The sequence below is a fragment of the Pseudophryne corroboree genome, chromosome 1, assembly GCF_028390025.1.
Source record: "Pseudophryne corroboree isolate aPseCor3 chromosome 1, aPseCor3.hap2, whole genome shotgun sequence".
Classification (NCBI taxonomy): Eukaryota; Metazoa; Chordata; class Amphibia; order Anura; family Myobatrachidae; genus Pseudophryne; species Pseudophryne corroboree.
Window position 1 is genome coordinate 696,192,234 of NC_086444.1, and position 25,412 is coordinate 696,217,645.

General features: G+C 44.5%; 3 pseudogenes; 1 reads left to right on the forward strand and 2 right to left on the reverse strand.

Moving 5' to 3' along the window:
- Positions 1-4,776: 4,776 nt before the first annotated feature.
- LOC134946976 (5S ribosomal RNA) lies at positions 4,777-4,894 on the reverse strand (annotated as a pseudogene).
- Positions 4,895-5,038: 144 nt separating this feature from the next.
- On the reverse strand, positions 5,039-5,156 carry LOC134945268 (5S ribosomal RNA; annotated as a pseudogene).
- A 7,365-nt stretch (positions 5,157-12,521) lies between these two features.
- Positions 12,522-12,639, forward strand: LOC134940886 (5S ribosomal RNA; annotated as a pseudogene).
- The last annotated feature ends 12,773 nt before the right edge of the window (positions 12,640-25,412 follow it).

Here is a 25,412-nt window from a genome sequence, read left to right on the forward strand (position 1 = left end):
TCCGGGCCCGCAACATAGTTTTAATGACCACCTCAGAAAAACCTTTAGCCCTCAAGATGGAAGCCTCAAGAGCCACGCCGTCAAAGACAGCCGGACCAGGTCCTGGTAGACACAGGGGCCCTGAACGAGGAGGTCTGGGCGTTGTGGAAGTAGAATTGGACACTCTGACGAGAGGCCCTGAAGGTCTGAGAACCAGTGCCATCTGGGCTACGCTGGAGCTATGAGAAGCAGGATTCCTCCTTCTTGCTTGAACTTCCGAATTACCCTGGGCAGAAGTGACACCGGAGGGAGCAAGTACGGCAGTCGAAACTTCCATGGCACTGCCAGCGCATCCATGAATGCTGCTTGAGGATCCCTTGTCCTTGCTCCGAAGACCGGAACCTTGTGTTTGTGTCGAGACGCCATCAGATCAACATCTGGAAGGCCCCACCGTTCCACTAGGAGTTGAAATACTTCTGGATGGAGGCCCCACTCTCCAGCGGGTACGTCCTGACGACTGAGAAAGTCAGCTTCCCAATTCAGGGCTCCCGGAATGAATATTGCCGATATGGCTGGCAGATGGCGTTCTGCCCATTGAAGAATCCGCAAGACTTCCTTCATTGCCAGGCGGCTTCGAGTGCCGCCTTGATGGTTTATGTAAGCCACTGTGGTGGCGTTGTCCGACTGTACTGGAACAGGAAGGTTCTGTATTAAATGCTGGGCCAGGTTCAATGCATTGAAGACCGCCTGCAATTCCAGAATGTTGATCGGGAGGAGAGACTCCTCCTTGGTTCACCGACCCTGAAGGGAGTGTTGCTCCAACACCGCGTCCCAACCTCGTAGACTGGCATCCGTTGTCAACAGGACCCAGTCGGGTATCCAGAACGGACGGCCCCTGCTCAACTGTTGGTCCTGGAGCCACCAGGATAGCGACAGATGGAACTCCGGAGTCAATGAGATCATGTGAGACCTGATCTGGTGAGGCAGGCCATCCCACTTGGCAAGAATCAGCCTCTGGAGAGGGCGAGAATGGAATTGAGCATACTCCACCATGTCGAATGCTGACACCATGAGGTCCAGCACCTGCATCGCCGAATGTATCGACACCTGCGGACGAGAGAGGAAGCAACGAATCCTGTCCTGAAGCTTCAGGATTTTTTCCTGAGACAAAAACAACCGTTGGTTGTGAGTGTCCAACAGCGCTCCCAGGTGCACCATGCTCCGAGCAGGGACCAGGGAAGATTTCTTCCAGTTAATGAGTCACCCGTAGCCTTGCAGAAACCGGACAGTCAGATCTAGATGACGTAGGAGAATTTCCGGGGAATTTGCCAGGATCAACAAGTTGTCCAGATACGGTAGGATCCTGACCCCTTGATGGCGGAGCACCGCCGTCATCACCGCCATAACTTTGGTAAAAACTTGCGGGGCCGTGGTTAAACCAAAAGGTAACGCCCGAAACTGGTAGTGGAGGTTGCCAATCGCAAACCTCAGATACTGTTGATGCAACACTGCTATAGGAACATGCAGGTAAGCATCCTGTATATCCAGGGAGACCATATAGTCCCCAGGTTCCAAGGCCAGAACTATAGAGCGAAGGGTTTCCATACGGAACTTGGAAATTTTCACAAACTTGTTCAGCGCCTTGAGGTTGAGAATGGGCCGAAAAGACCCATTCGGCTTAACAGCGGAGGGTAGTACCCCTGGCCTCTCTGAACAAGAGGCACTTGTACCACCACTCCTGTGTCCAGGAGGGTCTGTACCACCGAATGTACAGTCTTTGCCTTGATCTGATCCGCAGGGACGTCTGTCAGGCAAAATCGACGAGGGGGACGGGTTTTTAAGGCTATGGCGTAACCTTGAGTAACGACTTCCCGTACCCAGGCATCTGAAGTGGTCTTCAACCATTCCTGGGTATACCCTAGAAGCCGGCCCCCCCCCACCCTAGGGTCCCCCAGGCGGAGGCCCGCCCGTCATGCGGCAGGCTTATCGGTCTTGGAAGCTGGCTGATGGGCAGCCCAGGCTCTTTTGGGCTTCGGCTTACCAGGTTTGGAAGTGCGGGCCTGTTTGTGGTACGCCTAACCTTTTGCTTTACTGGGACGAAAGGAAGTACCTTTAGCCTTCGGCACTAATGGAGCGGTACTTGGCAGACAGGCAGTTTTGGCAGTAGCCAGATCAGCCACTATCTTATTTAAGTCCTCTCCAAACAGAATATCTCCCTTAAAAGGGAGTTCCTCCAGGGTTTTTCTAGAATCCAGATCCATGGACCAGGATTGCAGCCACAATATCCGGCGAGCTAGGACTGACGTAGTAGAAGCCTCAGCTGCCAGAACACCGGCATCGGAAGCCGCCTCCTTAATATAGTGAGAAGCTGTTACAATATAAGCATTGTCTAGCATGGGCAGAAGAGAGTTCAGCTTCCAACTCTAGGGCCCACGCTTCAATAGCTTCTGCAGCCCATGTCACTGCAATAGTGGGCCTTTGCGCAGCACCCGTAAGGGTGTAAATCGATTTCAGACAACCTTCCACACGTTTATCCGTAGGCTCTTTCAGAGACGTGACGGTAGTGACAGGTAGAGCTGAGGAAACCACCATCCTTGCCACATGCGAGTCCACTGGAGGTGTCTCCCAATTTTTAGACAACTCTGGCGCGAGGGGATAGCGAGCAAACAGCTTCTTATGAGGCACGAACTTCTTACCTGGATTTTCCCAGGGTTCCTGACGTATATCCACCAGGTGATCAGAGTGAGGTAAAACTTGTTTAACCACCTTCTGACGCTTGAATCTATCTGGTTTCTTAGGAGGGACGGATGGCTCGGGACCACCGTAATCTGTAGGATCAACTAAATAGCCTCCAAAAGATCAGGAACATCCACTTGTGAACCACTATCCCCCTCAGCATTATCTGTGTCAGAATCTGTGGGATCAGTGTAAGCGCCATCTTCATCAGACGAGGTGTCGGTGACAGCAGTGGATTGTGAGGAGACAATAGGTCGCTTAGAGGACCCCTTGGTCTAAGGCGAGCGAGGGTTAAAACTTTTAGTAGTCAGTGACTGGTTCAGTTTCTTCAATTGAGCGGACAAGTTATCTGCCCACGGCGGGTTAGCAGCAGGGACCATATATGGCTGAACCGGCATAAGAGGTCCCATAGGGGGCGTTAGTTTAGTAACTAGTGTATTCAGAAGTGTGGAGAAAGTAGCCCACGGCGGGTCATTATGGATCCCCGTTGCCACCGTCCCACTGGGAGGCAAGGAACCCCCAGAACCAGAGCCCTCAGCTGCTATATTCTCCTCATAGGTATCTGTGGTGTCAGCAAAACCGGTAGTGTGTTCGGCCCCAGATCCGTTACCCTCATAAGCAGACATGATATAACTTGCAATATCAGGTAACACAGTACAATTGTCAGCAGCACAAAACCTGACCCAAACCCCCGCTTAATGTAGTCAGCACAAGCAGGGACACAGGAGAGGTACGGTGACTAGAATCACAGAAAAAAATACAATTAAAGTACATTTCGTGAATATCCTATATTACAGTATCATAAACCTGACGCACAAAGCCCCCTCAGGTTATAGAATATAGGGATAGCAAGTTGAGTGAGAAACACAAAATGAAAATCACCCAGCAAGCTAATGCACACACATATAGTCACAGTTGTACAATGCAGAGGTTATTACACACAATAATACTGCACTGGACTAGCTTATATACAGCTATGTAGTCAATAGATATAACACTGCACAGTAAAAACTGGATGTATATCTCAGGGTATTTGTACCAAAGAACCCTGACTAAACGCACTTTTTCTTAACTATCACTGTAAACGACATGTAGAATACTTAAGTGTCTTGTAAAGGCACAGCGCTGACTATCAGGCGGCTTTACAAAGGAGGATTTGCCCAAGCAGTCCCAGGAACAGTGTAGCTGAGAGAAATGGCGCCCAAACACTGACAGGGAGTGAGGGAGAGACAGAGATGCAGCTCCAGGGTGGGAACATTTACTGTAAATGGCGCCCTGGGGCTGGGGGAGGGGCTCCAAGTCTAAGCCTTATCCCCTCTGCTGGCATAACCACCTGGTACTGCGGGCCAATATAAATAGGCTTAGAGAGAAAACCTGACTTGTACCCATGCCCTGGTGGTCTAGTGGGGTCATGCAAGAATGTATTTAGTGTGGAACCGCACTAGTCTAACAATTTTACTAAGGTACAGAAAATGAAGGTTGTAAATGAAAAACCAATATACATGCAGTTATCAAGTAAATCTTAAGCTGCTAATGATTGGCGGTGCTCCCAGGAATTTTGTAGATTGGACTACAATTGGAAAGGAGAGAAAAGACAAAAAACCCTTGTTTGGGAGCACTCATTTGTTGTAATCAATGTGGTATGTATAGAAAGAAAGAAATTAAATAAAACTTAACCTTTAATTGTTTCTTGAATAAAAGAACTAATGGAAACTAAATTGGAGACTCATGTCTAATGTTTGCTAATAAAATACTTGTTTACCTTTTTAACACATGAGGTACAAGATAATTGAAAAAGGTGAAAATATCGAGGAAAATAATATATTATCTCTCTCTCTCTCTCTCTCTCTCTCTCTCTATATATATATATATATATATGAAATTATGGATGCCATATGGTCCAATTGGAATCAAAGGTATCCAGAAAAATCACTGTACAAGCCCTAAATGTAGGTATGACTGGTAACGTAATGTGGTTACAATGTTAATCTCAAGATTTGAGTACCAAAGAGGTGAGAAGAACAATGATTTGAATGTGTTGAAGGTTTCCTTTGGGATAAAGGCCCACTGCACCTGGTATTCTCAGGAGGTTTCCCTTCCTGATACTGACCAGGCCATGCCTGCTTAGCTTCCGAGATCGGACAAGATCGGGCGTATTCAGGGTAGTATGGCCGTGGGGCGTTGTTAAGATAGAAGGAAGAAAAGAAGGCGGGGAGGGAGGCCACTTCTACTATCTGTACTGTACATAAATCAGAACCATGAATAATCCAAAAAAGTTTTTCCAGAAGTGAGAGTGTAGAAAATAAGTATTTTCCTTGAAAAAGGCCCACTGCACCTGGTATTCTCAGGAGGTTCCCCTTCCTAGTACTGACCAGGCAATACCTGCTTAGCTTCCGAGATCAGACAAGATCGGGCGTATTCAGGGTAGTATGGTCGTGGGCCAATATGAAGGAAATATGAATGAATGGAAAAACGACTCTGTTTTCTGTACTTCACATCTAATAAAGACTAAAAATAGTCTGAAATGGTATTTCCAGATAAGAGTGTGTATGGACAGTTTAAGGATGGAGAAGAAAAGAAACAATGAAAAAAATAGAAGAAATTTGGAAAGATATATATGTAAATACAGGATATGTGTCTTCTGATAAGAGATAAACAATCAGGGTTCTGAAGAAATTTACAAGTATTTCTGTAACGCACTATAATATACTAACAATAAATGTGGAGTATTACAAATAAGTGCTTACAGAAAAATAATAGAAAATTTGTGTACTGTACATACAGAGCTGAACCAATTGACTGATAAATTAAGAGCTCAAGGCTGGCTCGCAAAAGATTAAATAACAAATAATGCTCCGTTGCTCGTTCCCTGAAAGGAAACCAAATTGATAAATGATCTTGTGTTAGTTTTAAGCTCAAGGCTGGCTCACGTAAGATGCACAAAATCTTGTAGTATCCTCTTAGGAGAGACAAAAAAATGTATATATATACATAAATAAAGAAAGAAATATAGCAATAACATTGAAATCAAATATTACCATAAATACACCACACTGATGTGGTATGCTGATTAATCTAGTGTTGATGTCAAATAACATTGAAGTCAGATTTTACCATAAGCACACCACACTGATGTGGTATGCTGATTAATCTAGTGTCGATATCAAGGTTAAATACCTTAATCTAGTGCATAATCATTTGGGCATGAGCGGGAAAATGGTACAGTATAAGTAATTTGTGGTCCTATGGGACGATACTGTACATGTTATTCCTGCAGGTATGGTGTATTACTGCAGGAATTGACAATTTCTGGGAGAGAGATATATAAACACAATAAAACCCTGGTGGTCTAGTGTCCGTTACCGCAGCCGCAAGGTGTGCGGCCAGTGCTGTCCTGGTATCCTCTCACGATGTCCCGCTGCAGTGATGAGCGCGGCCGCCCGCTTCCGGACTGGGCGTTGCCGCTATGACGTCACTGAGGACGTTCTCAACATACGTTTCACCTGATTGGGCTTGGTCACGAGAGCCTCTCTCTGCTGCTCTCCTGTGGCCAGTATTTGAATGCTGAGATGACCTATCACGCTGGTGATTAGATTGACGGACTGGTGGCAGGACCTATTGGAACCGGGATAGGATTGATTGCAGGAGCCATATTGAAAGAGGGAAAAGGGAGAAACGGGAAGAGGGAAAGAGGAAAGGGGGGAAAACCAGTATGAGCCAAAAGATGGTGATAAGGACGTGATTGGAAATAATAGCAAATTAAAATAAAATAAAATAAATTAAAATAAAATGAAATAATAAAATGAAATGAAAATGAAATTAAATGAAATGAGTGTATGAAAGGGTTGCAAAGAGAGCGAAGAGAAAAGAGAAAAAAGAAAGAAAGGAAAGGGGGGAAGGAAAAAAAAAATGGGAATTGTGTGCAACGAAGTGGTAGGAAGAAGAATGTGAGTGTTGCTTATTGGTTGGTGAGAGGGAATGGAGGAGGAGGATTGGTGTGAGGGAGGGATGAATGTGGGGAGGAAAAGAAAGGGGGGGATGAAGTAATATGTAAATGAGAGGGTAAAAAATTAATGGAATGGATGCGTGCACTATTGGTAAGAGTGTGTGAACAGTGTGAAATTGAGTATTAATTGAAGGGAAATGGTGAGAAAGGTGAGTGAATGTGGTGTAGTGGGGGATAGAGTCTGAATTGTTTAAAATCGTGTAGTGTGTGTACAGGTGTGAAGGATAGTAACAAAAATTATATATATAGTGAGAAAAGAATAAATATGTTGATAAGAGTGAACAGATAATGTGGGAGGGGTTGGAGGGGGGGGAAGGAAAAATAGGGGGAAGAAAATATTGAAGAGGGGAAGAGAGAGAAAAGGAACCAAGGGAGAGGGGAGAAGGGGGGGGGGAAAGGGGGGGGGAAATGGGAGGGAAAGGGGGGAGTGACTAGGGAGGTGAGTTGGGGTAACAGAGAAGAGAATTAATAAACCTGATAGTTAAGTGGGTAAAAAAATGGTTTAGTTGATGAGTTCATTTAAGCCTTTGGGCATGAGAGTGTCCAATTTGAAAATCCATTCGGATTCCTTTTTCTGGAGTGCCATGCTGTAGTCTCCTCCTCTCAATCCCATTTTTATATGTTCTAGGCCAGAAAATTTCAAATCTTCTATTCGGCTGTCGTGAAATCGTAAAAAATGTCTGGCAACTGAAGTGAGCTTCTTGAAATGAGCTGAATCTGATTTGGCATTCCTCACTGTACTGATATGTTCAAGTGCCCTTACTTTGAGCATACGAGATGTCATGCCCACGTATCTTAGGTTACAGGTGCATGAAATGCAATAGATCACATTCTCTGTCCTACAGTTGAAGAAATCTTTCACTGTGACCTGTTGATTGAATCTATCCGTGACTGTAAATAGGTTGGTGACATGTGGGCACAGCTTACAGTTACCGCACGGGTAGCTGCCTTTGAGAGGTCTTGGCTTGGAAGGGTGTGCAAAGAAACGTCTTACTAATTTATCTTTTAGATTTGGTGCCCTTCTCCAGCTCATGTTAACGTTCTGGCTAATGTGGTCCGAAATGTCCTCATCCATTTTCAGGATGTGCCAATGGGTTTGCAGGATCTTTCTGGCATCTTTCCAGTTCCTACAGAAATCCCCAATAAAGTGTAGGTTATTCTTGTCCTCCTTGGTTTTTGCAGCCGGAAAAATCAGAGAGTCCCTTTCCACTTTCTGTACTTCAGATTTGGCTCTTTTTATAAGTCTATTGCTGTATCCTCTCTCTTTCAATCTTGCTGCCAATTCAATGCTTTTTGTTTGGAAAATGGAATCTTCTGTGCAATTCCTTTTTAGTCTAAGGAATTCACCCCTGGGAATGTTTTTGATGGTTGGTGGAAAATGGCTACTAGTTGAATGGAGCAAGCTGTTGGTTGAGGTTTCTTTTCTGAAGATTTCAGTGGCTAATGTGTTGGTCTCATCTCGGTATATCCTAAGATCAAGGAATGAGATACTGGATTTACTACTGGTGTATGTGAATTTCATATTGATCTGATTGACATTGAGGGAGAGGATATACTGGTCCAATTTTCTTGGGTACCATCCCAGATCATAAAGATATCGTCGATGTAACGTATCCAAATCAAAATATGATCGGTGTATTCCTCTTGGTCGTCACTGAATACCACTTCCCATTCTCACCAGCCTAAAAAGAGGTTCGCATATGTGGGGGCACATGCCGCCCCCATAGCTGTGCCTCTGGTCTGTATATAGAAGCGATTGTTAAAAAGGAAGTAATTGTGATTTAGCACAAATTGGAGTAACTCCAAAAGGAACTCCTGAAAGTCACTGATGCCACTCATGGACAGAAAATATTTCACTGCTTTGATGCCCAAGTCATGTTTGATGGATGTATACAGAGATTCAACGTCTAATCCCACCATTATGTGGGAGTCCTCCAGTCGTATGCCTTGAATTTTCTTCAAGACATCTGTTGTGTCTTTCACATATGAATCAAGGCTGAGGACATGTTGTCGCAAATGTACTTCAAGGAAGTAGCTGGCTTTTTCCAAGAGACCCCCGTTGCCCGATATAATGGGTCGTCCAGGTGGATTGTCCACATTTTTGTGTACCTTTGGTAATAGATAGAGTGTCGGAGTTCTTGGATGCGGGGTATTCAGGTAATCCCATTCTGTTTTAGTGATAGTACCTTGCTGAAGGTGTTTGTCGATAATCCGGGAATATAGAGTTGAAAAATTCTGTGTTGGATCAAATAGAGTCGACTTGTAGCAGGAAGTATCTTTTAACTGTTTATTGGCCTCTTTAAGGTATGATGTGGTAGGCCATATCACAATGTTTCCTCCTTTGTCTGACATTTGTATCTGTACATCGTCCCATTTTTGTATATCCTTTAAGGCTTCTTTCTTTTTTCTGGATAGGTTCCTAATGGTTTTAAATTATTTCTGACGCCGGTAAAGTGTATCAAAGTCTCGTGATACCAGATCAAGAAATACTTTTATCTCAGGACATTGGTTATCTTGGGGATAAAAAGTTGACTTGTTCTTGCAAATAGGGCGGGTGGAAGTGGAGGGTTGTTCATCTGATAATTCCTCTAGAATAGCCAGGGCATCTTGTTCCTGCTGTGACAAGTCACATGTATCAAGATTGGGCGGAAGTTTATCTTTATCTTTTTTGGTAAAATGCTTCTTAAGTAAGAGTTTGCGGCCGAATAGGCGGAGATTTATTTCCCACTTAAAACGGTCGAAATGATTAGTTGGTGAAAATTAGAGACCTTTCTCAAGGACACTGATTTGGTCTTGTGTAAGAACATGTGTAGATAAATGAATTATTCTTAGCTTGGTAAGGCCTTCATTGGTTACTTCCGTTTCCTGGCGGGGTATCGTTTTTGTTGGGGTGACCGCCATCTTTGTCTTGGTGTTCTTCCTTCCGCCCCGCCTGGTTTTTGTTTTGCAGGGTATCCACGGGCCTTGCCCCTGCTCACCTCTAAAAAAAGAGGCAGATGAAGAAGTAGAGTGATGACTGGAATCCCTCCTACGATTAAAAGGGTCTCTTGAATCTGAGTTGGAATCAGGGTGATCTTCAGCATCTGATGGTTCGACTTCAGAGGATGATGGTGTATATTCCCGTCTGGTCACGTCCCTTCTACGGGTTTGTTGGGTCCATTTGAAGATATGTCCAGAAGTGAAATCTCGCTTATCCCTTGCGAACTTGGATTTATTTCTTTCAATGATATTGTCCTCATATAGTTCCAGATCTTTTTTCATTTTACCAAAAAGGTCCTGGAAGGTAGAATTACCTTCCCATTGTTCTAATTTTTGGCCCAGATTGTCAATTTCTTTGGTGCATTCTTCCATGATTAGGTGATTATGTTTTATTAAAATGCCCATCAAGTCTTGAGAGCATTTTAGGAGACATAGTTCCCAATCTTTGCGTAGATTTTCTGTGGAGAGTTCAAATGAAGGAAAAAGTTTTGGTCGTAGACCTCTTGGAGATGTTTTTTGTCTGCAATAGTGTTCCAAGCTAGTTAAATCCCAGTCAACTCTAATGCGTCTCTGGAGGGTTTTCTTCAAATGGAAAAGGTCATCTTCCCAATTGACCTCGGTATTTGAATCGGGAATCTTGATGGGAAAGATGGTGTCTAGATCTTCTATTGATCTCTTATTCTTCAGTTCTGTTTTTAGACTGAAAGTGCTCATATTCATACTGGTCGTTGGAGCTGAGAGAGAAGGGTCTGAGTTTCTTTAAACAAGAAATTAAAAAGGAAAAGTCCAAAATGACTCAATAGTGGAACAAAAAGTTCTAATTGTGGCCAAAACTTTTGCCAAAATGACTGTGCTGGGTCCGAGAGCTGAGGTAAAGACCTCAGTACCAAGGATTATGCAAGAATGTATTTAGTGTGGAACCGCACTAGTCTAACAATTTTACTAAGGTACAGAAAATGAAGGTTGTAAATGAAAAACCAATATACATGCAGTTATCAAGTAAATCTTAAGCTGCTAATGATTGGCGGTGCTACCAGGAATTTTGTAGATTGGACTACAATTGGAAAGGAGAGAAAAGACAAAAAAACCTTGTTTGGGAGCACTCATTTGTTGTAATCAATGTGGTATGTATAGAAAGAAAGAAATGAAATAAAACTTAACCTTTAATTGTTTCTTGAATAAAAGAACTAATGGAAACTAAATTGGAGACTCATGTCTAATGTTTGCTAATAAAAAACTTGTTTACCTTTTTAACACATGAGGTACAAGATAATTGAAAAAGGTGAAAATATCAAAGAAAATAATATATTATTTTTTTTTGAGAAAAAGTTTTTATTGAATTTTATACTTTTAACAAGATATTCGTAAGATATACATTACAGGTATCACACATTAGTACATAACGCAGTTAACTGTCAAATAACAGTGACAGCATATCTATCTATGTACAACATCGAGTGAGTGAAGAATCAAACAGGCATGCATGCCGATGTATAGAAAGCTGTCAGTAGGTAGTGTAATACATTTGGTGTGTACCGTAACTAAGGGCGAAGGAATAACTCTTAACGAAGTATTATAGCTTATAAAAGAAGGACAAAGAGTAAGCTTAAGATTAGAAGTAGAAGAGAAAAGAGGCAAGGAGGGGGAAGAGAAAAGAAGGGAGGGAGGATTGGGAAGGGAGGTAAGGGAGGAATGGTCGGGCGGTCCCAGTCGCCTGGGCAGTGCGTCAGATTATCCTCAGTTGGATAGGGTATTGTGATGGTTCCCATTATCTTATATGGTGAAAATAATATATTATCTCTCTCTCTCTCTCTCTATATATATATATATATATATATATAGAGAGAGAACGAGTTGGGTCCGGCACAGCCACTTAGACACGTTTAACACATCGGGTGCCCTCACAAGAGATAAACAGCAAGCACAAGGTGGTGCGGCACTCCAATGATTCACAAAGGCAGAGGCAGATATATACCTGACGAAAATGCCATCCTAATAAACGGGCATTGAAACGTTGTACATTATACACCTCTGCCTTTGTGAATCATTGGAGTGCCGCACCGTATTTAACCTTGATATCGACACTAGATTAATCAGCATACCACATCAGTGTGGTGTGCTTATGGTAAAATCTGACTTCAATGTTATTTGACATCAACACTAGATTAATCAGCATACCACATCAGTGTGGTGTATTTATGGTAATATTTGATTTCAATGTTATTGCTATATTTTTTTCTTTATTTATGTATATATATACATTTTTTTGTCTCTCCTAAGAGGATACTACAAGATTTTGTGCATCTTACGTGAGCCAGCCTTGAGCTTAAAACTAACACAAGATCATTTATCAATTTGGTCTCCTTTCAGGGAACGAGCAACGGAGCATTATTTGTTATTTAATCTTTTGCGAGCCAGCCTTGAGCTCTTAATTTATCAGTCAATTGGTTCAGCTCTGTATGTACAGTACACAAATTTTCTATTATTTTTCTGTAAGCACTTATTTGTAATACTCCACATTTATTGTTAGTATATTATAGTGCGTTACAGAAATACTTGTAAATTTCTTCAGAACCCTGATTGTTTATCTCTTATCAGAAGACACATAAGCTAAGCAGGTATTGCCTGGTCAGTACTAGGAAGGGGAACCTCCTGAGAATACCAGGTGCAGTGGGCCTTTTTCAAGGAAAATACTTATTTTCTACACTCTCACTTCTGGAAAAACTTTTTTGGATTATTCATGGTTCTGATTTATGTACAGTACAGATAGTAGAAGTGGCCTCCCTCCCCACCTTCTTTTCTTCCTTCTATCTTAACAACGGCCCACGGCCATACTACCCTGAATACGCCCGATCTTGTCCGATCTCGGAAGCTAAGCAGGCATGGCCTGGTCAGTATCAGGAAGGGAAACCTCCTGAGAATACCAGGTGCAGTGGGCCTTTATCCCAAAGGAAACCTTCAACACATTCAAATCATTGGGGTATATTTACTAAGGTCCCGATTTTGACCGAGATGCCGTTTTTTCTTCAAAGTGTCATCTCGGTAATTTACTAAACTGAAATCACGGCAGTGATGAGTGCATTCGTATTTTTTTGGAAGTTCAAGTTTAAAAATACGAATGAATACACCATCGGTCAAAACGCGGCTGTTTAGATATGAATCTCGGTCATTTACTAACCATTCGTATTTGTAATGTCTACCGTGAAAATGCATTTGCGGCCGTGAAAAAATACATTTCGTAAAAAAGTCCTAAAAAAAACAGACCTGCTTTTGAGAAGCGTGTTTACATGTGTAGTCAATTATCCATTACTCACACCTGAATGTTTGGCCCTATAAAAGGGTCCCAGGCACATTTTGAATATCTCTCACTCTGAAATGGCTGCTGTGGTGTGTGCAACAGATTTTTTGTTTGCTGGGGGATACCTGAGAGTGCTCCATGACTCTTCAAGAAATCTGGCCCAGGTAAGTGAACATGGTCAGCAGGTTGAACAGGTGCCGCGGAGGCTGCGCCAGCCACGTTTGTTTAGGGGACGTTTAAACTTAAACGCATTGTCTGATGATAGGGTCATACAGATGTTTCCCCTAAAAACATCCAACATTTTCCGTCTGTATGACCTTGTCAAACTGGGACTAGACCCTGAGACAGCACGCTCATGCTCTGTCTCAGGCTTGCACAAACTCCTGGCTGTGTTGCACTTTATGGCTACTGGCAGATTCCAGGCTGTGACAGGCGACGTCATTGGTATTTCCCAGGCAACCTTTTCTAAATTTTTTAAACAGGTGAGTTGAAAAATACATACACGTCTATGTCTAAGTGTTGCTTCTGGTAGGTCTTAGAACACAGTATTGTTTGTTCTTTATACTGGTGTGTACTTTTTTTTTTTTTTTTTTTTTATAAAAACATTGACACTCATTACCCCATTAAACCATACACACATAGCGTGTTTTACAATGTTTGACACGGACACTGGAATTTTTGTGAAGACAATAGTTAAATTTTTATTGTGTTACACAAATGTCATGTCAGAATCATTATTTTTTCTTTTGTGTGCTGGGTGCCGAGGTATGAGCAGGGTCGCTGGCCCGTGTTCTGGATGATCGTCGAACAGGGGAGGTAACTGGGGTCTGGCTAGGGGTAGTCGTTCCTGAGCTGGAGCTGAGTTGTTGTGCTGACATCAGAGTGATGCTTTGGCTCAAGTTATGTATACTGGCATTCAGCTGATTATTACTGGCAGTGTGGCTGGCCACAATCCTAGACAAAGTCTCATTCACTACCTGATTGTGTTGTATCACTTGTATCAGGGCTTGTTGCTGCCGCTGTTGCTCATCGATGATGCGTGTCAAATTTGCCAGCATTTGCGTGTTGTCCGCCCTGATTTGCTCCATCGATGTAGCAATTCTGCCTACCTGAACAATCAGTCTGCCCGAGTTCCGACTAATGCGCGGAAGATGATGGGGCAGACTGGCAAGGTGTTGTGTGTGTGTGTTCAGGCAGGCAGTGTTTTGGGACTGTTGTGTTGCCCAACTGGTCCAAAAGTCTGCGGGCATTTGTTGCTGGGGTGGAGTTGGTATCAATTGTGGACTTAAGGAGGCTTGGGGCATATCCTGCGGCTGGGTTGGCTGGGTAGAAACAACGGGCGTAAGGTGCAGTGTATAGGTTGGCTGTTGGTCTGGTTCCTGCTGGTCATCGTCTCCCATGAAGGTTGGTTCTGTATGGGGTGGCCAACAGGCACTGTTTAGTTATAATTAAATATCTTTGCTTGTCCTAAACATTCCATACTTAATAATATTCATTTAAATTTTTTATTTGAGGTGTGTTTTTTAAAACTAGGAATCTTTCCTTTACAAACACATATGTGCCATAACAGGCGTGCGCAGAGACTGACTGGCGGGTTCCGCACCGAACTTCCCCCCCTCCACAGCATTATAGTGTTCTCTCACCTCCCCTGTCCTGGATATAGACTTCTCACCTGGACGGACCAGTGGAGCGCATCAGGTAAGCAGTCTACATCCCGGACAGGGGAGGTGTGAGAACACTATAATGCTGTGGAGGGGGGGGGGGGGGGTGTTAAGTCCGGTGAGAAACCCGCTATTTATTTTCTGTGCACGTCTGTGGGTTCAATTTAGTAAGATGGGTGTTCTATTTAAAATGTGATGTGGCCCATAGCAACCAATAAGACTTTAATTCACATTTATTTGGCACCTTCAAGAAGATAATACCTGGAATCTGATTGGTTGCTACGGGAAACATGCCATCTCAAATTGAGCTCACATCATAGTAAATGTACTGTGTCGAAATGTTTGAATGTATTTCTTTTCAGTTTTTACTCACCAGACAGCTGAGGTGATCGTGGCTCATCACTTTGGGGACTATCCAAAATTGCCTGTGGTGGCTGGGGCAAGACTGCCGAGATGCGCCGCCTAGGTGGTGAAGAAGGAGGCGCAGATTCCGACTCCACACGCCGCGTCTTACTGGGCCTCCTAGTTAAAGTCACAGAGCCCTGTGATGGCCGCCTTAGAGGAGGGCGGCTTGCAGAAGAAGAACCTATGTGAAAATAGCAACATTAATATTTTGTGGTTCTATGTGTTTGCAGAATATGTGACTACACTGATTTCTTACCTGCATTCCCAGCAGCTTCATCAGTTGGCTGTGGCCTGTCTGTGGCGCTTCTCTGGCGTACTGTTGAAAAATTGCACAAAACATTATGACCATACTTTGAATACTCATTGTTATCTGAAAATCATTATTGTAATGTAAACATCTTGCACCTAATGTTAAGTTAACTATTTTATGTTTAAGCTATTCTGGATTAATTAATTGGGTGTGTATTCTTAAATTAAGATGGTGTTGCACTAAATAATCCAGAAGCATATCTTAATTCGGCACAATATATTGCAGAGAATTATAATATTAAATTTCACACAAACAACATAAAAACCATATAAAAAAATGCAAAAATTTAAACAAAAAGTAAAAAAAATAAAAAGCCATTTGAAAAAACAGTTAGGGACAAGCAAAATCTCTGATTATGTATTATAACTACACATACCAGCATGCACTGCAACAGATTTCACATTCACTAATAACAAAACTCTGGCAATGCATGATGGGACTTGTAGTTTTGAAACACATTTACAGCTACAGGTTGCACAGGCCTGCACGACATTACCAACACAATGGCCCTCATTCCGAGTTGATCGGTCGCAAGGCGAATTTAGCAGAGTTACACACGCTAAGCCGCCGCCTACTGGGAGTGTATCTTAGCATCTTAAAATTGCGACCGATGTATTCGCAATATTGCGATCACAAACTACTTAGCAGTTTTAGAGTAGCTTCAGACTTACTCTGCCTGTGCGATCAGTTCAGTGCTTGTCGTTCCTGGTTTGACGTCACAAACACACCCAGCGTTCGCCCAACCACTCCCCCGTTTCTCCGGCCACTCCTGCGTTTTTTCCGGAAACGGTAGCGTTTTCTGCCACACGCCCATAAAACGCCGTGTTTCCGCCCAGTAACACCCATTTCCTGTCAATCACATTACGATCGCCGGAGCGATGAAAAAGCCGTGAGTAAAAATACTTTCTTCATAGCAAAGATACTTGGCGCAGTCGCAGTGCGAATATTGCGCATGCGCACTAAGCGGAATTTCACTGCGATGCGATGAAAAATACCGAGCGAACGACTCGGAATGAGGGCCAATGTTTGCATATTTAAAAACACAGTAACAATTAGCAGCATTAACATTTTATAAAAAACAAGAGCCAACAAAATTAAATTAAAACTCACCATCCTGCCTTGGACGGTCCGAATCCCGGACATGAGTCGCTGACACCACTTCTGCAGGAATAAGTGACCGCACAGGCTCCTCCCAATCACGAAAAGTGGCACGGAAAGGGTGTCCACCCCCGGTTTGGCGGGCTGATTTGGCCTCCTTGGCCATCTTGGCCTTGACACGGCGCTTGATGTCATAAAATCTTTTTCTACACGTGTCCTCAGTCCGCCTCACCACACCCTCACTATTGACTGCCGCTATAACTTTTCCCCACAGGACAGACTTCCTATGTGAGGACACCTTGGCAGCATCCTGCCCAAACAATTGGCGATGATGCCTCATCAGCTCCCGCACCAAAGCCATGTTTTCAGCATAGCTGAACTTCACATTGCGCCCAGTCTTGGTAGTGGTGCGTGGCTGCGGAGCCACAGCACCATCACTATCACTGGAGAACGCTACAACAGGCACCCCCTCCTCCTCCTCACTAACCTCCTCCCTCTCACTAACCTCCTCCACCTCACTCACCTCCTCCCTCTCACTAACCTCCTCCACCTCACTCACCTCCTCCCTCTCACTAACCTCATCCACCACACTGACCTCTGACTGAGACATAATCCCCACAAACTACACAAAACACTGAGAAAATAAAGAAAGAAATATTGATAAAAAATGGAAAAAGAAGAATGGAAAAATTGAAAAATGAAGAAATAGAAAAATAAAAAATAAAAATAAAAAATGAAAATACAAAAACAATATTGGGATACAGGCAAAAATATGAAAAAATAACAGGTCAGACTGTTCGTACTGCACCTGTGTATTATGAAAAAGATTTGAAAAAGGTTTGAAAAAATGAGGTTCCAAATATGTGGTGTGAACAGAGTGTGGCGTCCCACCTCTTTTCCACCTTATTATGGTTTAATAATATTTTATACTGCAGACTAGGCGGATACTTCTGGATTATCAGGAATGTTCAAATTCCAAGTTTACCACAGTGGTTTTAAAATTACAGTCTCTGGTGGAGGCAAGTTCTTGTTTGAAACGGATGTGTCGCTGCGGGGTACCCCAATGTGGGTAGTGGTGGGATAAGGTGATCAGGGGAAAGGTAATAGAAAAAGCCCCGGACTCCCCGCTAATCTGCTCCGTTTTTCACAGCCGGAGGCGCCCGCACACACAGGCGTCTGCCGACCGTCAGTACCGGAGGGACGCGGTCATGCCTCTGGGGGGAAGGTATCACCGACTTCGGGACCCACAGGGGGACTGTCCGTCGTGAACCTTCCCTCCTACGGGGTCGATTACCTTTTCTCCTGCGCTTGATCCCGACGTACACTTCCACTCTTTTCTTCTGTCTTCCTTCAGCCTGTTTGATCGGTGTTCCACTCGTAGGTCTGTCCCTTCTCAGCCGTGCGGCTCCGTTTTTCCTTCACAGGAACACTTGTCTGTGCGGTTTGTTCCGTCCCGATTTCCTTCTAGGTGCTGCTGTATTGTATAGTAGTATTATAAGAAGGTAGTTATGTGATGATCTGCTCCTTCTCCGAGACAGAAGAAAAGAGTGGAAGTGTACGTCGGGATCAAGCGCAGGAGAAAAGGTAATCGACCCCGTAGGAGGGAAGGTTCACGACGGACAGTCCCCCTGTGGGTCCCGAAGTCGGTGATACCTTCCCCCCAGAGGCATGACCGCGTCCCTCCGGTACTGACGGTCGGCAGACGCCTGTGTGTGCGGGCGCCTCCCTTTTATTTTTATTTTTTATTTTTCTATTTCTTCATTTTTCAATTTTTCCATTCTTCTTTTTCCATTTTTTATCAATATTTCTTTCTTTTTTCTTTCCACCCCCCTTTTTTTCATTCCCCACCTCAAACGTATTATTAAATCTATACATTTGTAAAGAGGCAAATTTGTCCAAACACCATTTATAAGAATAAATGTCAGTTTTATTTTCAACAAATATCATCCTGTGATCTTTTTTCACTCAAACCACCTATTTCTGACATCCTATATGCACGCAGGCGCAGTTGTGTAAATTCTTGCTATACGTTATTCGTTGGAGGTATTTGGGTTTAGCCTCTCACACGTACTGCCGCCACCCCCGTATTATTCATATAAGTGGAGCGTTGGTCACACTCGCAAGAAACGGAGAAAATAAAACAGAAAACACACTCCTCCACTACCACTACACACAACACACACACACTCACTCACTCACAAACAATGACAATAGACTTGAAAAAAAAAACAATGACAAAAAAGTAGACAAACTTCGAAAAAACTACACAACAAGTATGACAAGACTACTTACACACACAGTACAGCACTCAACAATCGCAAAACTCCGCTCCAAATCCACCAAAAACTCCACCAAACTCACCAACTCCTAATACACCTTCCTCTCTCCTCTCCACTAGCTAAACCCACGAGGTGCGGACGGTTTGGGGCGTTTTTATAGTAATGTGCACAGACACTCCTCCATCACGAATACAACCAATCACGGAGTGACAAAAACTAAACTTAGTAAAAAAACCCGTCCGGAAGCGGAAAAACACTGCCGTAACAGACATGTGACGCAGTCGTAAAAAAACACTAAGAACGCGGCCGCAAAACCACAAAATCGGCCGCATTACACATCAAAAAACACGAATGACATCGACATCGGACAACACTAAAAATACAAATACGACAGCTTAGTAAATTAGTCGTAATCAATTCAAAAAGTTGCAGTTTTACACTTTCGATGTCATTCGTGATGATTCTCTCTCCAAATCGGTAACAATACGAATCTTAGTAAATTTACCCCATTGTTCTTCTCACCTCTTTGGTACTCAAATCTTGAGATTAACATTGTAACCACATTACGTTACCAGTCATACCTACATTTAGGGCTTGTACAGTGATTTTTCTGGATACCTTTGATTCCAATTGGACCATATGGCATCCATAATTTCATATATATATATATATATATATATATATATATATATATATATAATAAGATTTTACTTACCGATAAATCTATTTCTCGGAGTCCGTAGTGGATGCTGGGGTTCCTGAAAGGACCATGGGGAATAGCGGCTCCGCAGGAGACAGGGCACAAAAAGTAAAGCTTTTTCCGATCAGGTGGTGTGCACTGGCTCCTCCCCCCATGACCCTCCTCCAGACTCCAGTTAGGTACTGTGCCCGGACGAGCGTACACAATAAGGGAGGATTTTGAATCCCGGGTAAGACTCATACCAGCCACACCAATCACACCGTACAACTTGTGATCTAAACCCAGTTAACAGTATGATAACAGCGGAGCCTCTGAAAGATGGCTTCCTTCAACAATAACCCGAATTAGTTAACAATAACTATGTACAATTTATGCAGATAATCCGCACTTGGGATGGGCGCCCAGCATCCACTACGGACTCCGAGAAATAGATTTATCGGTAAGTAAAATCTTATTTTCTCTATCGTCCTAGTGGATGCTGGGGTTCCTGAAAGGACCATGGGGATTATACCAAAGCTCCCAAACGGGCGGGAGAGTGCGGATGACTCTGCAGCACCGAATGAGAGAACTCCAGGTCCTCCTTAGCCAGAGTATCAAATTTGTAAAATTTTACAAACGTGTTCTCCCCTGACCACGTAGCTGCTCGGCAAAGTTGTAATGCCGAGACCCCTCGGGCAGCCGCCCAAGATGAGCCCACCTTCCTTGTGGAGTGGGCCTTTACAGATTTAGGCTGTGGCAGGCCTGCCACAGAATGTGCAAGTTGGATTGTGCTACAGATCCAACGAGCAATCGTCTGCTTAGACGCCGGAGCACCCATCTTGTTGGGTGCATACAATATAAACAACGAGTCAGATTTTCTGACTCCAGCTGTCCTTGCAATATATATTTTTAATGCTCTGACAACGTCCAGTAACTTGGAGTCCTCCAAGTCACTTGTAGCCGCAGGCACTACAATAGGCTGGTTCAGATGAAATGCTGACACCACCTTAGGGAGAAAATGCGGACGAGTCCGCAGTTCTGCCCTGTCCGAATGGAAAATCAGATATGGGCTTTTGTAAGATAAAGCTGCCAATTCTGACACTCTCCTGGCAGAAGCCAGGGCTATAAGCATGGTCACTTTCCATGTGAGATATTTCAAATCCACCTTTTTTAGTGGTTCAAACCAATGAGATTTTAGGAAATCCAAAACCACATTGAGATCCCACGGTGCCACTGGAGGCACCACAGGAGGCTGTATATGCAGCACTCCCTTAACAAAGGTCTGGACTTCAGGGACTGAAGCCAATTCTTTTTGAAAGAAAATCGACAGGGCCGAAATTTGAACCTTAATAGATCCCAATTTGAGACCCATTGACAATCCTGATTGCAGGAAATGTAGGAATCGACCCAGTTGAAATTCCTCCGTCGGAGCACTCCGATCTTCGCACCACGCAACATATTTTCGCCAAATTCGGTGATAATGTTGCACGGTTACTTCCTTCCTTGCTTTAATCAAAGTAGGAATGACTTCTTCCGGCATGCCTTTTTCCTTTAGGATCCGGCGTTCAACCGCCATGCCGTCAAACGCAGCCGCGGTAAGTCTTGAAACAGACAGGGACCCTGCTGAAGCAAGTCCCTCCTTAGAGGTAGAGGCCACGGATCTTCCGTGATCATCTCTTGAAGTTCCGGGTACCAAGTCCTTCTTGGCCAATCCGGAACCACTAGTATCGTTCTTACGCCTCTTTGCCGTATAATTCTCAATACTTTTGGTATGAGAGGCAGAGGAGGAAACACATACACCGACTGGTACACCCAAGGCGTTACCAGCGCGTCCACAGCTATTGCCTGCGGATCTCTTGACCTGGCGCAATACCTGTCCAGTTTTTTGTTGAGGCGAGACGCCATCATGTCCACCATTGGTCTTTCCCAACGGGTTACCAGCATGTGGAAGACTTCTGGATGAAGTCCCCACTCTCCCGGGTGAAGATCGTGTCTGCTGAGGAAGTCTGCTTCCCAGTTGTCCACTCCCGGGATGAACACTGCTGACAGTGCTATCACATGATTCTCTGCCCAGCGAAGAATCCTTGCAGCTTCTGCCATTGCACTCCTGCTTCTTGTGCCGCCCTGTCTGTTCACATGGGCGACTGCCGTGATGTTGTCCGACTGGATCAACACCGGTTTTCCCTGAAGCAGAGGTTCTGCCTGGCTTAGAGCATTGTATATTGCTCTTAGTTCCAGAATGTTTATGTGAAGAGACGTTTCCAGGCTCGTCCATACTCCCTGGAAGTTTCTTCCTTGTGTGACTGCTCCCCAGCCTCTCAGGCTGGCGTCCGTGGTCACCAGGATCCAATCCTGTATGCCGAATCTGCGGCCCTCCAATAGATGAGCACTCTGCAACCACCACAGAAGAGACACCCTTGTCCTTGGAGACAGGGTTATCCGCAGGTGCATCTGAAGATGCGACCCTGACCATTTGTTCAACAGATCCCTTTGGAAAATTCTTGCGTGGAATCTGCCGAATGGAATTGCTTCGTAAGAAGCCACCATTTTTCCCAGGACTCTTGTGCATTGATGTACAGACACCTTTCCTGGTTTTAGGAGGTTCCTGACAAGCTCGGATAACTCCTTGGCTTTTTCCTCCGGGAGAAAAACCTTTTTCTGAACCGTGTCCAGAATCATCCCTAGGAACAGCAGACGAGTTGTCGGCATTAACTGGGATTTTGGAATATTCAGAATCCACCCGTGCTGTTTTAGCACTTCCTGAGACAGTGCTAATCCCATCTCTAGCTGTTCTCTGGACCTCGCCCTTATTAGGAGATCGTCCAAGTATGGGATAATTAATACGCCTTTTCTTCGAAGAAGAATCATCATCTCGGCCATTACCTTTGTAAAGATCCGAGGTGCCGTGGACAATCCGAACGGCAGCGTCTGAAACTGATAGTGACAGTTTTGTACAACGAACCTGAAGTACCCCTGGTGTGAGGGGTAAATTGGAACGTGGAGATACGCATCCTTGATGTCCAAGGATACCATAAAGTCCCCCTCTTCCAGGTTCGCTATCACTGCTCTGAGTGACTCCATTTTGAACTTGAACTTCTTTATGTACAGGTTCAAGGACTTCAGATTTAGAATAGGCCTTACCGAGCCATCCGGCTTCGGTACCACAAAAAGAGTGGAATAATACCCCTTCCCTTGTTGCAGAAGAGGTACCTTGACTATCACCTGCTGAGAGTACAGCTTGTGAATGGCTTCCAACACCGTCTCCCTTTCGGAGGGGGACGTTGGTAAAGCAGACTTCAGGAAACGGCGAGGTGGATCTGTCTCTAATTCCAACCTGTATCCCTGAGATATTATCTGCAGGATCCAGGGATCTACTTGCGAGTGAGCCCACTGCGCGCTGTAATTTTTGAGACGACCCCCCACGGTCCCCGAGTCCGCTTGAGAAGCCCCAGCGTCATGCTGAGGCTTTTGTAGAAGCCGGGGAGGGCTTCTGATCCTGGGAAGGAGCTGCGTGTTGCTGTCTCTTCCCTCGACCTTTGCCTCGTGGCAGATATGAATAGCCCTTTGCTCTCTTATTTTTAAAGGAACGAAAGGGCTGCGGTTGAAAAGTCGGTGCCTTTTTCTGTTGGGGAGTGACTTGAGGTAGAAAGGTGGATTTCCCGGCTGTAGCCGTGGCCACCAAATCTGATAGACCGACTCCAAATAACTCCTCCCCTTTATACGGCAAAACTTCCATATGCCGTTTTGAATCCGCATCGCCTGTCCACTGTCGCGTCCATAAAGCTCTTCTGGCCGAAATGGACATAGCACTTACCCGTGATGCCAGTGTGCATATATCCCTCTGTGCATCACGCATATAAAGAAATGCATCCTTTATTTGTTCTAACGACAGTAAAATATTGTCCCTGTCCAGGGTATCAATATTTTCAATCAGGGATTCTGACCAAACTACCCCCGCACTGCCCATCCAGGCAGTCGCTACAGCTGGTCGTAGTATAACACCTGCATGTGTGTATATACTTTTTTGGATATTTTCCATCCTCCTATCTGATGGATCTTTAAGTGCGGCCGTCTCAGGAGAGGGTAACGCCACTTGTTTAGATAAGCGTGTTAGCGCCTTGTCCACCCTAGGAGGTGTTTCCCAGCGCTCCCTAACCTCTGGCGGGAAAGGGTATAATGCCAATAATTTCTTTGAAATTATCAGCTTTTTATCAGGGGCAACCCACGCTTCATTACACACGTCATTTAGTTCTTCTGATTCAGGAAAAACTATAGGTAGTTTTTTCATACCCCACATAATACCCTGTTTAGTGGTACCTGTAGTATCAGCTAAATGTAACGCCTCCTTCATTGCCAAAATCATATAACGTGTGGCCCTACTGGAAAATACGGTTGATTCGTCACCGTCACCACTGGAGTCATCGCCTGTGTCTGGGTCTGTGTCGACCGACTGAGGCAAAGGGCGTTTCACAGCCCCTGACGGTGTTTGAGTCGCCTGGACAGGCACTAATTGATTGTCCGGCCGTCTCATGTCGTCAAACGACTGTTTTAGCGTGTTGACACTATCCCGTAGTTCCATAAATAAAGGCATCCATTCTGGTGTCGACTCCCTAGGGGGTGACATCCTCATATTTGGCAATTGCTCCGCCTCCACACCAATATCGTCCTCATACATGTCGACACACACGTACCGACACACAGCAGACACACAGGGAATGCTCCTAACGAAGACAGGACCCACTAGCCCTTTGGGGAGACAGAGGGAGAGTTTGCCAGCACACACCAAAAGCGCTATATATATATCAGGGATAGCCTTATAATAAGTGCTCCCTTATAGCTGCTTTGTTATATCAAAATATCGCCATAAATGTGCCCCCCCCCTCTCTGTTTTACCCTGTTTCTGTAGTGCAGTGCAGGGGAGAGACTTGGGAGCCGTCCTGACCAGCGGAGCTGTGAGAGGAAATGGCGCCGTGTGCTGAGGAGATAGGCCCCGCCCCTTTTCCGGCGGGCTCGTCTCCCGCTATTTAGAAAAATTAGGCAGGGGTTAAATATCTCCATATAGCCTCTAGGGCTATATGTGAGGTATTTTTAGCCTTTATAGGTACTCATTTGCCTCCCAGGGCGCCCCCCTCCCAGCGCCCTGCACCCTCAGTGACTGCCGTGTGAAGTGTGCTGAGAGGAAAATGGCGCACAGCTGCAGTGCTGTGCGCTACCTTTAGAAGACTGCAGGAGTCTTCAGCCGCCGATTCTGGACCTCTTCTGATTTCAGCATCTGCAAGGGGGCCGGCGGCGTGGCTCCGGTGACCATCCAGGCTGTACCTGTGATCGTCCCTCTGGAGCTTGATGTCCAGTAGCCAAGAAACCAATCCATCCTGCACGCAGGTGAGTTGACTCCTTCTCCCCTCAGTCCCTCGCTGCAGTGATCCTGTTGCCAGCAGGAATCACTGTAAAATAAAAAACCTAGCTAAACTTTCTCTAAGCAGCTCTTTAGGAGAGCCACCTAGATTGCACCCTTCTCGGCCGGGCACAAAAATCTAACTGGAGTCTGGAGGAGGGTCATGGGGGGAGGAGCCAGTGCACACCACCTGATCGGAAAAAGCTTTACTTTTTGTGCCCTGTCTCCTGCGGAGCCGCTATTCCCCATGGTCCTTTCAGGAACCCCAGCATCCACTAGGACGATAGAGAAATATAAATAATATATTATTTTCTTTGATATTTTCACCTTTTTCAATTATCTTGTACCTCATGTGTTAAAAAGGTAAACAAGTTTTTTATTAGCAAACATTAGACATGAGTCTCCAATTTAGTTTCCATTAGTTCTTTTATTCAAGAAACAATTAAAGGTTAGGTTTTATTTAATTTCTTTCTTTCTATACATACCACATTGATTACAACAAATGAGTGCTCCCAAACAAGGGTTTTTTGTCTTTTCTCTCCTTTCCAATTGTGGTCTAGTGGGGTCGCCTGTATGCCACAGTGTTC